Source organism: Macaca mulatta, chromosome 6 (genome assembly GCF_049350105.2).
Source record: "Macaca mulatta isolate MMU2019108-1 chromosome 6, T2T-MMU8v2.0, whole genome shotgun sequence".
Lineage (NCBI taxonomy): Eukaryota > Metazoa > Chordata > Mammalia > Primates > Cercopithecidae > Macaca > Macaca mulatta.
Genome location: NC_133411.1, coordinates 84678314 through 84688186, shown reverse-complemented (window position 1 = coordinate 84688186; position 9873 = coordinate 84678314). Strand labels below are relative to the sequence as shown.

Genomic DNA, 9873 nt, shown 5'->3' with positions numbered 1-9873 from the left:
CGGGAGGATTGCTTGAGCCCCAGAGGTCAAGGCTGCAGTGAGCCATGATTTCACCACTGCATGGTAGCCTGGGTGACAGTGAGACCCTGTTCCCCCCCCACGAAAAAAGAAAAGGCTAATCATATTATCCTCTTTTTAAAGTCTTTGCTGACTCTCCATCCTCTGCAGCAGTGGTTTTCACATTTTTTAAACATAATACACTCTTTTTTTAGTTGAAATATTAAATTTGAATTATCTTCAATGAGCATTTAACAAAGCAAAGAGAAATAATAAATCTATATTGATTGAAAAATCATTTAAAGTGTATTGGTTTTCTATTATGTAACAGTTACTATACTTAACACAGTGGATATAAACAAAAATAGCAGCTTCTAAATATTTACTGATTACCCTTTGCCAAACACCATTCTAAGTTTTTTTGGCATGCATCAACCCATTTAATCTTTACAATATTGCAAATATGAATAAGGCATGGTTCCATCTCTTAAAGAAATGTCATTATGTGTGTGTGCTTGGTTATGTGTGTGTGTGTGTGTATTTTACCCTGATGATTAACATTTTATTTCGCTGATGGCTCCTCTAAGGAATCCTCAAATCTTTGTTGGCCATTGATCTAAGCTGGCTAGCAAGTTTCCAGGAGCCTCACCAAATGGATTAGTCTGTGTCCTGGGAGCTTGGAGCCAATGTTAATCATCCCAAGGGCAATTAAGGCAAGAGGCCTAGCAAAGTCATCTTAGTTACAAAACAAGAAGATAGCATTAGTCTCTCTACCCCATCCTCTGCCTTGCCAACAGAGCATTCTCAACTCCTTTTCTGCAAAATATTGCTTGTCAGCCAGACTTGTCTAATATCTTAGCAACACAAACAAAACCCAGGGAAAGCCAAGCATTGCAGTTTGGTTGTTTGTGATTTGGTTGGTACCATGATTTAGTAAATTACTTTTTCTGAGGGTTCTTTTTTGGCTTGTTTAAAGCCAAGGACCAAATGTAGCAATAAAAATTTAAATTACCTTGGCTCTTTGCTGAAATGCTCAATATTCCAATCTTTGTGCTTTGCTGTAGTGCCAGGGAGAAGAGAAAAAACAGGCGACAATGATTCTGCATTACTGATTCACTCTACTCATTAGATTATATTGAAATGTTATGACTTGCTGGGCTCAGAGAGTTATTCAGTTTTTGCCTTCAGCCATTTCAAAGTAATTTTTGTTCCTACATAACACGCTACAATATTATTTGGAGTAAGACTTTCTAATTGGAAATAATAATTTTTAGATAGCAAATTAAGCCCTTTACCAAATAATGTTAAATTATCATCAAGATTACATTTTCATGAATAATTAATCAATACCACTTCAGCTGTTTAGCTATTTAGTATTGTTGAACTCTAGTAATTATTAGGTTTAATTGTATTCTCTTGAGTTCAACAGCAAAAATAAAATCAGGTCATACATTTGTACTGTAAAATATTATCTATCTTGTCAGACAAAAAAAAAAATTCACTGAATGAAAATGACCCAGAAGGCATGTTTTTGGTAAGCCTATTCCAAAATGTTATAGTTATGTTAGCACTTGCTACTTCAATTTTGGTAGAAATCTTTTACTTTAATCAAGGTAAAACAAAGGTGTTCTTTAATATAGCTTTTGTGTTGTAATTCCAGAGATTTTTCTGTATTAATTTTTAACTGAGTGCAGGATCAGTATAACAGAAACACTTTTTGGTTCAATTATTTATTTTGTCCCTCTATTTAAAAAGGGTAAAAACAATGGAGTATTCTTACTGATTTGCCTAGGGTTTCAAATATATGAAAGGGGGCACATACTCATATCTACTTCAGTGAAGTAAAAATGTTACAGTTCATCATAGACATGATAAAAACAATCAATGGCCTAGTTTAATAGGATCCTATCACCATCTCGTGCCTCTTCGGCAATGTCTTAAAATGATTTTTACCATAATCAAAGTACTTGGAATTACTTGTTCTCTCATAAAAATCAGATTATATTTTTAGTAGAATTTTATTCTAATGAGTGTAGGCCCTTTCTATTAACCTTAACAGTCAAGAAACGTGAAACAATGGGAGAATATATCATTTGATGACTTCAGACTAACTGTTTATGCTAATGTGACAGGAATGACTGCTTGAGGACGATTTTATTATATCAATTGCAATTCTTACATAGGAGAAAAATGAAATATGTTAAATAGCTATTGTCATTTCTGCCTTTACTCTCAGGGTATCAGTTAAATTATTCCTTTATCAATATTTGAGTGCTTTGCTATGCAATATCTCCAATTTTTGTTTTTAGCAGCTGAACTTGATGAAAGTAGGGTACTTGATGGGAAATGAGCCTTGGGGTGTTAACGATTCTCAGAGTAGCAGTAGGGGTTAAGGAGCAGATCAGGGCAAAGGGATATAAGTTAAATAGAAAAACATTATCTCACAGATAAGCTTTGAAGTCAGCAAAGTAGCAGCCACAACGATCATTGGCATCAACCTAGTATTATCATTTCTGTTTGTTATATTCCCTTGCGAAGTCTGGATATTCCTAGAATGTCTAGATATTTCAGTTAGTGGATGTGCTGCTGGGAGATGCTCAGAAAAAGGAAAAGAACTAATACTTATTTATCACCTGTAAGTGCCAGGCACAGTAGCAATACTTTCATGTTCCAGATCTCATTGGGTCACCACTCTAATCCTCCAAAATTCATACGATTATTTTCATTTTTCTTTACTACTGGAGATACTAAGGATGAGAGTAGTTAAGCAGTTCACCCCGAGGCCCACTGATTATGTGACAAACAGCTAATTGGTCTAGCAGCCATGTTAGTGGGAGAAGAAAGGGACCAAATAGGTCAACATGGATATTTGGTGCTTGTCCTTTTGAACATGAACACTAAAGATTAATCTCAGAACACCGTGGCACTAAGATAGTCACATGAAAGGATTTGGAATTAAATAGTTTTAAGAGGTGAATGTTTTGAATTCATTATCCACAAGCTCTTGGTTTAAACCTCTTATCCTGGGGTAAACATGTGTTCATCTTTATTTTTCCCATACCACCTCCCACAGTATTTTCTACATCATGATTATTCAACATTCAATTTGTAATCTTCTTACAGGAGCAAGAAAAAAAACCATCATTTTGTAAAATGGTAAAATTGTAATGGTGTCCACCCCGGGATATTTATGCTTGTCATAGTAATTGGGGACTCAATTGTAGAGTTAAAAAGTGAGTAAACAAAAAGTAATCAACAGTGTTGACCTACATAGCAAAACATAATTTGCTAAAGAAAGGGCAAAAGGAGAGAGAGAGAAAGGAATTGTAATATAAAAGATCAATAATATATAAGATTTTAACATTTGAAATTAAAATTAGGAGAGAAACTCACATGAATAATTAGTATCTCATGTTTCCTGTGAAAACAACTACCTCTGCTGCCTACAACTGGAATTACCACGTATAGCAGACAAGAACTTCTTTCCCTAATTGGGTCAGATTATATTTTTAGTACGATTTTATTCTAATGAATGTAGGCCCTTTCTATTAACCTTAACAGTCAAGAAACATGAGACAATGGGAGAATATATCATTTGAGACTTCAAACTCACTGTTTATGCTAATGTGACAGCAATGACTGCTTGAGGACAATTTTATCATGTCGATTGCAATGATGAAGGGAAAATAAAATCTTCTCAAGTATTCTTCACTCTCTCCGAGTTAATTAAATTTTATAACCTTTGCTAAACTCTTCAAACAACAGACTCTTATTGAGGAAATATTTTTTAAAACTATAAAAAAACTATTGTCTTCCCAAAATTCTGTTGGGTTGCTGGATTTAGCAGTTCTCTTTATTTCCATGGCAGGAAGTGATTATCAACATTATCATTATTTTAAACATCATCACTAATATATTTTATCAAATCTGTAGGGCACTGTGCTGGGGAGAGAGACATCAAGAGGTGTAAGATATAGTCCCTGCCCTTGAGAAATATGTAATCTAAACGAAGACATTTACTACCTTCGTTAAAATTGGTCCAGAATAATTTGTTCAGCGCTGTGATTTATTAGAATCATTCAGTGGGAACACATATGGGAATGATATTGGAGTTAGATATTTTAAAATAAAGCCTATCTCCTACCTTTGCTAAGAGATACACATTATGGTTTAAAAGATGATGCAGATGGCATTCATTTCCTTTCGGCAGGCAGAAGGAAATGCATTGATTCCTAGAGGATAAAACACATATTCTCTGAGCATTTTTATTTGAGTGACTTGAGAAAACAGTTCAAGTCCCATCTCTGCAACTAATTGGCAGTGTGACTACTGCCTCTTGTAGTATTATACATTATTGTGCCAGCAGCTATTCTGAAGTAGGAGCTCTCAATGTCTTTGACTCAAGAGATATCCTATATAATTGGCTAGGATGGCATATCTGCACCAGTCAAGCATAGTGTCTTGCCTTTCTCTTTCATAACTAAACTGGTTGACAAATAATGCTGAAATTGTAATGAACTCTGTGCCTCTGGTGTACTTACAAATTGGTCTTACATGTGAAAACCTATTTAACATTTCCATGACGTAGACATCATGTACAAAAATGTTTTCTGCCACACTACGTAATAATGCTCATCACATGCTAATTCCTTATCATGACATCTTTTACACTGATTTTCAGTGCTTGAATTTGGGAGAAGTGAGGGGAGATAATTTTTTCTACTGAAACTGGAGATATGAAAATAAGTCATGGGGATAATTGGGCAAGTGCCTTTCCTGAAAATATCCTGTATTTTTCTGGTTTATTTTGTTTGCTTGATAATCAGTCCTTACATGATTACCAAATTTCCTTTATTATCACATTTAATTGAAAGTGAATAATCTATTTCCTTTATCAATGAATGTTTTGTTTTTACAAAATAATGTGCAGCAGTTGCACAGATCAGTTGATGTGGGTGAATGAGGTCATCTGAGGCTTTCTGCTTTCATACTACAGTCTATTCTTCATTAGAAACATTGAAGAAGTTGCTTAGAACTTCAAGAGACTTTACAACCTTGATATTACAGGTGTGTTTTTGGTTTGTTTCAAAAGTAAATTTTCAAACCCATAGAAAAGTTGGAAGAAGAAAACAATGAATACATGTATACTCTTCACCTAGATCCATCAAATATTTGTATTTTGCATCAACTTTTCTACTTGATAAACTTTTTATATTTTAATTTTTCACTTATAATTTATCCGTTTTTAACTTTTACTTTAGGTTTGGAGATACATGTGCAGGTTTGTTATAGAAGTAAACTTGTGTCATGGGGGTTTGTTGTACAGATTGTTTCATTACCCAGGTATTAAGCCTAGTACCCATTAGTTATTTTTTCTACTCTTCTCTGTCCTCCCACCCTCCACCCTCAAGGAGGCCTCAGTGTCTGTTGTTACCGTCTTTGTATTCATAAGTTCTCCATCATTTAGCTCCTATTTCTAAGTGAGAGCATATGGTATTTGGCTTTCTGTTACTGCATTAATTTGCTAAGGATAATGACCTCTAGCTCCATCCATGTTCCCACAAAAGAAATGATATCATTCCTTTTTATGGCTGCATAGTATTCCATGGTGGATACACATATTTTTAAGGAGAGTTTTAATTCAATGTCATCTAATATACAGTCTATATTCACATTTCCCTAATTGTCACAAGTTACTTTTCTTGCTTTTTAAAAACTTCATTGAAAATTAATATATGTGCATGTTAGAAATGCAAAAAGTAAAAAAGGTTATCTCATGGAGCTTAGACTATATTCTGTCTCTGACCCCATCATGCAAATATTGTGAATCATTTCACAGGTATGGTCTTAGAAATTTTAGATGGATGGAAACATTCTATAATAGAAGGTATTTTCATATAAACACATATAAATATCCTCTTTTCATATGAGCACATATAAGTTCTACTCACTGATGTTTTCTTAATAACCTTTATTTTTAGAACACTTTTAGGTTCATAGCAAAATTGAGCAGAAAGTATAGAGAGTTCATATATGCTCCCTGTCCCCACAGACACACAACCTCCCCTACCATGGACATCCGGCACCAAAGTGGTACATTTATTACAACTGATGAATCTACATCGACACATCATTACCACCTAAAGTCCATAGTTTACATTAGGGTGCTCACCCCGGTGCCTGGGGTAACAGGGGCTGGAGTCTCCTAGGGTTGGCTTATATCCTGGGTTTGCTGGAGCATGGAGTTATGGGGGCCAGCCTGGAGACTGGGGCAGCAGGGACTGGCCTGGTTCTGGGTGGCTTGGAGCCTATATCTGTGGGGACTGGCCTGGAGCCTGGAGTTGTGGGGGATAGTCTGCCACTGGGGCAGGCCTGGAAACTTAGTCTGCAGGTACCAGCTTGGAGACTAGGGGTGTGGAAGCCAGCCTGGCACTGAGTTTCACTGGAGCAACACTGGTCCGCCGGGCCTGTGGCAAAGTCTGGGACTCACTTTACTCTCCTTCCCCCACTTGAAGGATATCTCTCTCTGTTGTGTTGCCTGGTTTGGAGAGGTGATGTGATGCAGAAAATGTGAAACTGTTCTTCCTACTTTCTTCAGTGGGTCCTTTTGTAATTCTCTGCTACACACAGGTGCTATAATCTCTCAAATGAATTCCTTAGCTCTTATGAAGATATTTTCATGCATGGAGAGTTGTTCAAATAGAAGTTTTTATGAGGCGATAAGTGCTGGAAAGTCCTATTCCACCACCTTGCTGATGTCACGATCCAAGATCCACACTTCCTCTTTCTCTTTCTTTTCTTTTCTGTCTGTCTTTCTTTCTTTCTTTCTTTCTTTCTTTCTTTCTTTCTTTCTTTCTTTCTTTCTTTCTTTCTTTCTTTCTTTTTCTTTCTTTCTTTTCCTCTCTCCTTTCTTTCTTTCAAGGCTAGTCAAGTGAAGCAATGGAAGTAGAGAGAGAACAAATAAATCTGTAACCAGTTATGATCAATTAGTTTTAAATAGCACTGCACTCCAACCAGCCCTCACTATATTTTGATTAGTGGTAGCATAGTATATCTTTCTCCATCCCTTTACTTTTAATCTATATGTGTCTATGTTTTAAAAGGGTTTCTTGTAGACAATATATAGCTGGGTCTTATTTTTTTATCCACTCTGGCAATCTGTCTTTTAATTGGAGTATTTAGACAGCTGACATTTAAAGTGATTATTAATATTATTGGATTAATATCTGTGATATTTGTGACTATTTTCTATTTGTTGCCCTTGCTATTTGTTCCTATTTTTATCTTCCATACTTCTTCTGACTTTTGAGGTATTAATGGAGCATTTTATTATGATGTAGTTATATAATGATATATATATGATATATTATATATCATATTTTATAGAATGATATTATAACATATTATTCCATTTAGTCTTCTTTCTTTTTTTTTTTTTTTTTGTTGAGACAGAGTCTCGCTTTGTCACCCAGACTAGAGTGCAGTGGCCAGATCTCAGCTCACTGCAAGCTCCACCTCCCGGGTTCACGCCATTCTCCTGCCTCAGCCTCCCGAGTAGCTGGGACTACAGGCGCCCGCCACCTCGCCTGGTTAGGTTTTTGTATTTTTTAGTAGAGACGGGGTTTCACCGTGTTAGCCAGGAAGGTCTCGATCTCCTGACCTCGTGATCCGCCCGTCTCGGCCTCCCAAAGTGCTGGGATTACAGGCTTGAGCCACCGTGCCCGGCCGAGTCTTCTTTCTTAGTATATCAATTATGCCACTTCATTTTTTTTTTTTTTAAGGTGGAGTCTCACTCTGTAGCCCAGGCTGGAGTGCCGTGGTATGATCACGGCTCACTGCAGCCTCAAACTCCTGGGCTCAAGTGATTCTCCTGCTCCAGCCTCCAGAATGGCTTAGACTATAGGCACACACCACTGTGCCTGGCTAATTTTTAATTTTCTTGTAGAGACAGGGTCTCACTATGTTGCCTAGATTGGTCTTGAACTCCTGGGCTCAAGCAGTCCTCCTCCCTTCACTTCTCAAAGTGTCAGGATTACAGGTGTGATTCAGTGCACCTGGTCACTTATGCTTCTTCTTATAATCTTTAAAGTGGTTGCCCTAGAATTTGCAATATACATTTACAATGAATTCAAGTCCACTTTCGAATACAGGCATACCTTGCTTAATTGCACTCTGTGAGTACTGTGCTTTTTACAAATTGGAGGTTTGTGGCAACCCTGCATCAAGTAAATTTATTGGTACCATTTTTCCAACAGCATTTGCTCACTTTGTGTCTCTGTGTCACATTTTGGTAATTCTCACAATATGTTAAATATGTATCTATATCTATTTATATAGATATACGGCTATAGATATATAGGTTTTTTTTTGTTGTTGTTTGTTTGTTTTTTTTTTTTTTTTTGAGATGGAGTCTTGCTCTGTCGCCCAGGCTGGAGTGCAGTGGCATGATCTCAGTTCACTGCAACCTCTGCCTCCCAAGTTCCAGAGGTTATCCTGCCTCAGCCTCCCAGGTAGCTGGGACTACAGATGCGTGTGACCACGTTGGCTAATTTTCGTATTTTTAGTAGAGATGGGGTTTCACCATGTTGGCCAGGCCAGTCTCGAATTCCTGACCTCAGGTGACCTGCCCACCTCAGCCTCCCAAAGTGCTGGGATTACAGGCGTGAACCACTGCACCCAGCCTCTCACTTTAAATCAAATGCCAGAAATAATTACGGTTAATGAGGAAGGTGTTTTGAAAGTCTGTATAGACCAAAAGCTAGATGTCTTGTGGCTAACAGTTAGTCAAGTTCTGAATGCAAAGGAAGAGTTCTTGGAGGAAATTAAAAGTGTGCTCCAGTAAATGCACAATGCTAAGAAAGTAAAACAACTTTATTGCTGATATGGAGTGAGTTTTACTGGTCTGGGTAGAAGATCAAACCAGCCACATATTCCTTTATCCAAAGCCTAATCCAAGCAAAGGCCCTAACTGTTCAAGTCCGTGAAGGCTGAGATAGGGAAGAAAGCTGCAGAAGAAAAGTTGGAAGCTAGCAGAGGCTGATTCATTAGGTCTAAGAAAAGAAGCCATCTCCAGAACATAAAAATGTAAGGGGAAGCAGCAAGTGCTGATGCAGAAGCTGCAGCAAGTTGTCCAGAAGAGCTACTCAAGATAATTGATGACAGGTGGCAATCATTACAACAGATTTTCGGGGGGGGGGGGGGAGGAAATGTTATGTTGGAAGAAGATGTTATCTAGGACCTTTACAGTTACAGAGAAAAAGACAGTGCTGGCTTCGAAACTTCAAAGGGTGCTGACTTTGGCAGCACATATACTAAAAAAACTGGGATGATACAGAGAAGATTAGCATGGCCCCTGCACAAGGATGACATGCAAATTAGTGAAGCATTCCATAAAACGAACAAACAAACAAACAAAAACTTCAAAGGACAGATTGATTCTCTTGTTAGGGGCTAATGCAAATGGTGATTTTAAGTTGAAGCCAGTGTTCATGTACCACTCCAAAAATCCTAGGGCCCTTAAGAATTATGTTAAATCTACTCTTGGTGTGCTCTAGAAATGGAACTACAAAGCTTGGCTGACAGCACATCTGTTTATAGCATGGTATGCTGAATATTTTAAGCCCACTGTTGAGATCTACAGCTCAAAAAAAAAAAAAAAAAGGATTCCTTTCAAATTATTACTGCTCAATGACAATGCACCCAGCCACCCAAGAGTACTGATGGAGATGTACAAGGATATTAATATTGTTTTCAGGCATGCTAGCACAACATCCCTTTGCAACTCACAGATCAAGGAGTCATTGCAACTTTCAAGTATTAGTATTTAAGAAATAAATTTCATAAGGCTATTGCTACCATAGATAGTGATTCCTCTGA

At 37.2% G+C, this 9873-nt stretch overlaps 1 non-coding gene across 1 annotated transcript; it reads left to right on the top strand.

Annotated features, from left to right (window-relative positions):
* Nucleotides 1-9284: 9284 nt before the first annotated feature.
* On the top strand, nt 9285-9394 carry LOC114679083 (U6 spliceosomal RNA). Its single transcript, XR_003730770.1, has one exon. It is a non-coding gene; the product is annotated as a U6 spliceosomal RNA (small nuclear RNA).
* Nucleotides 9395-9873: the final 479 nt, after the last annotated feature.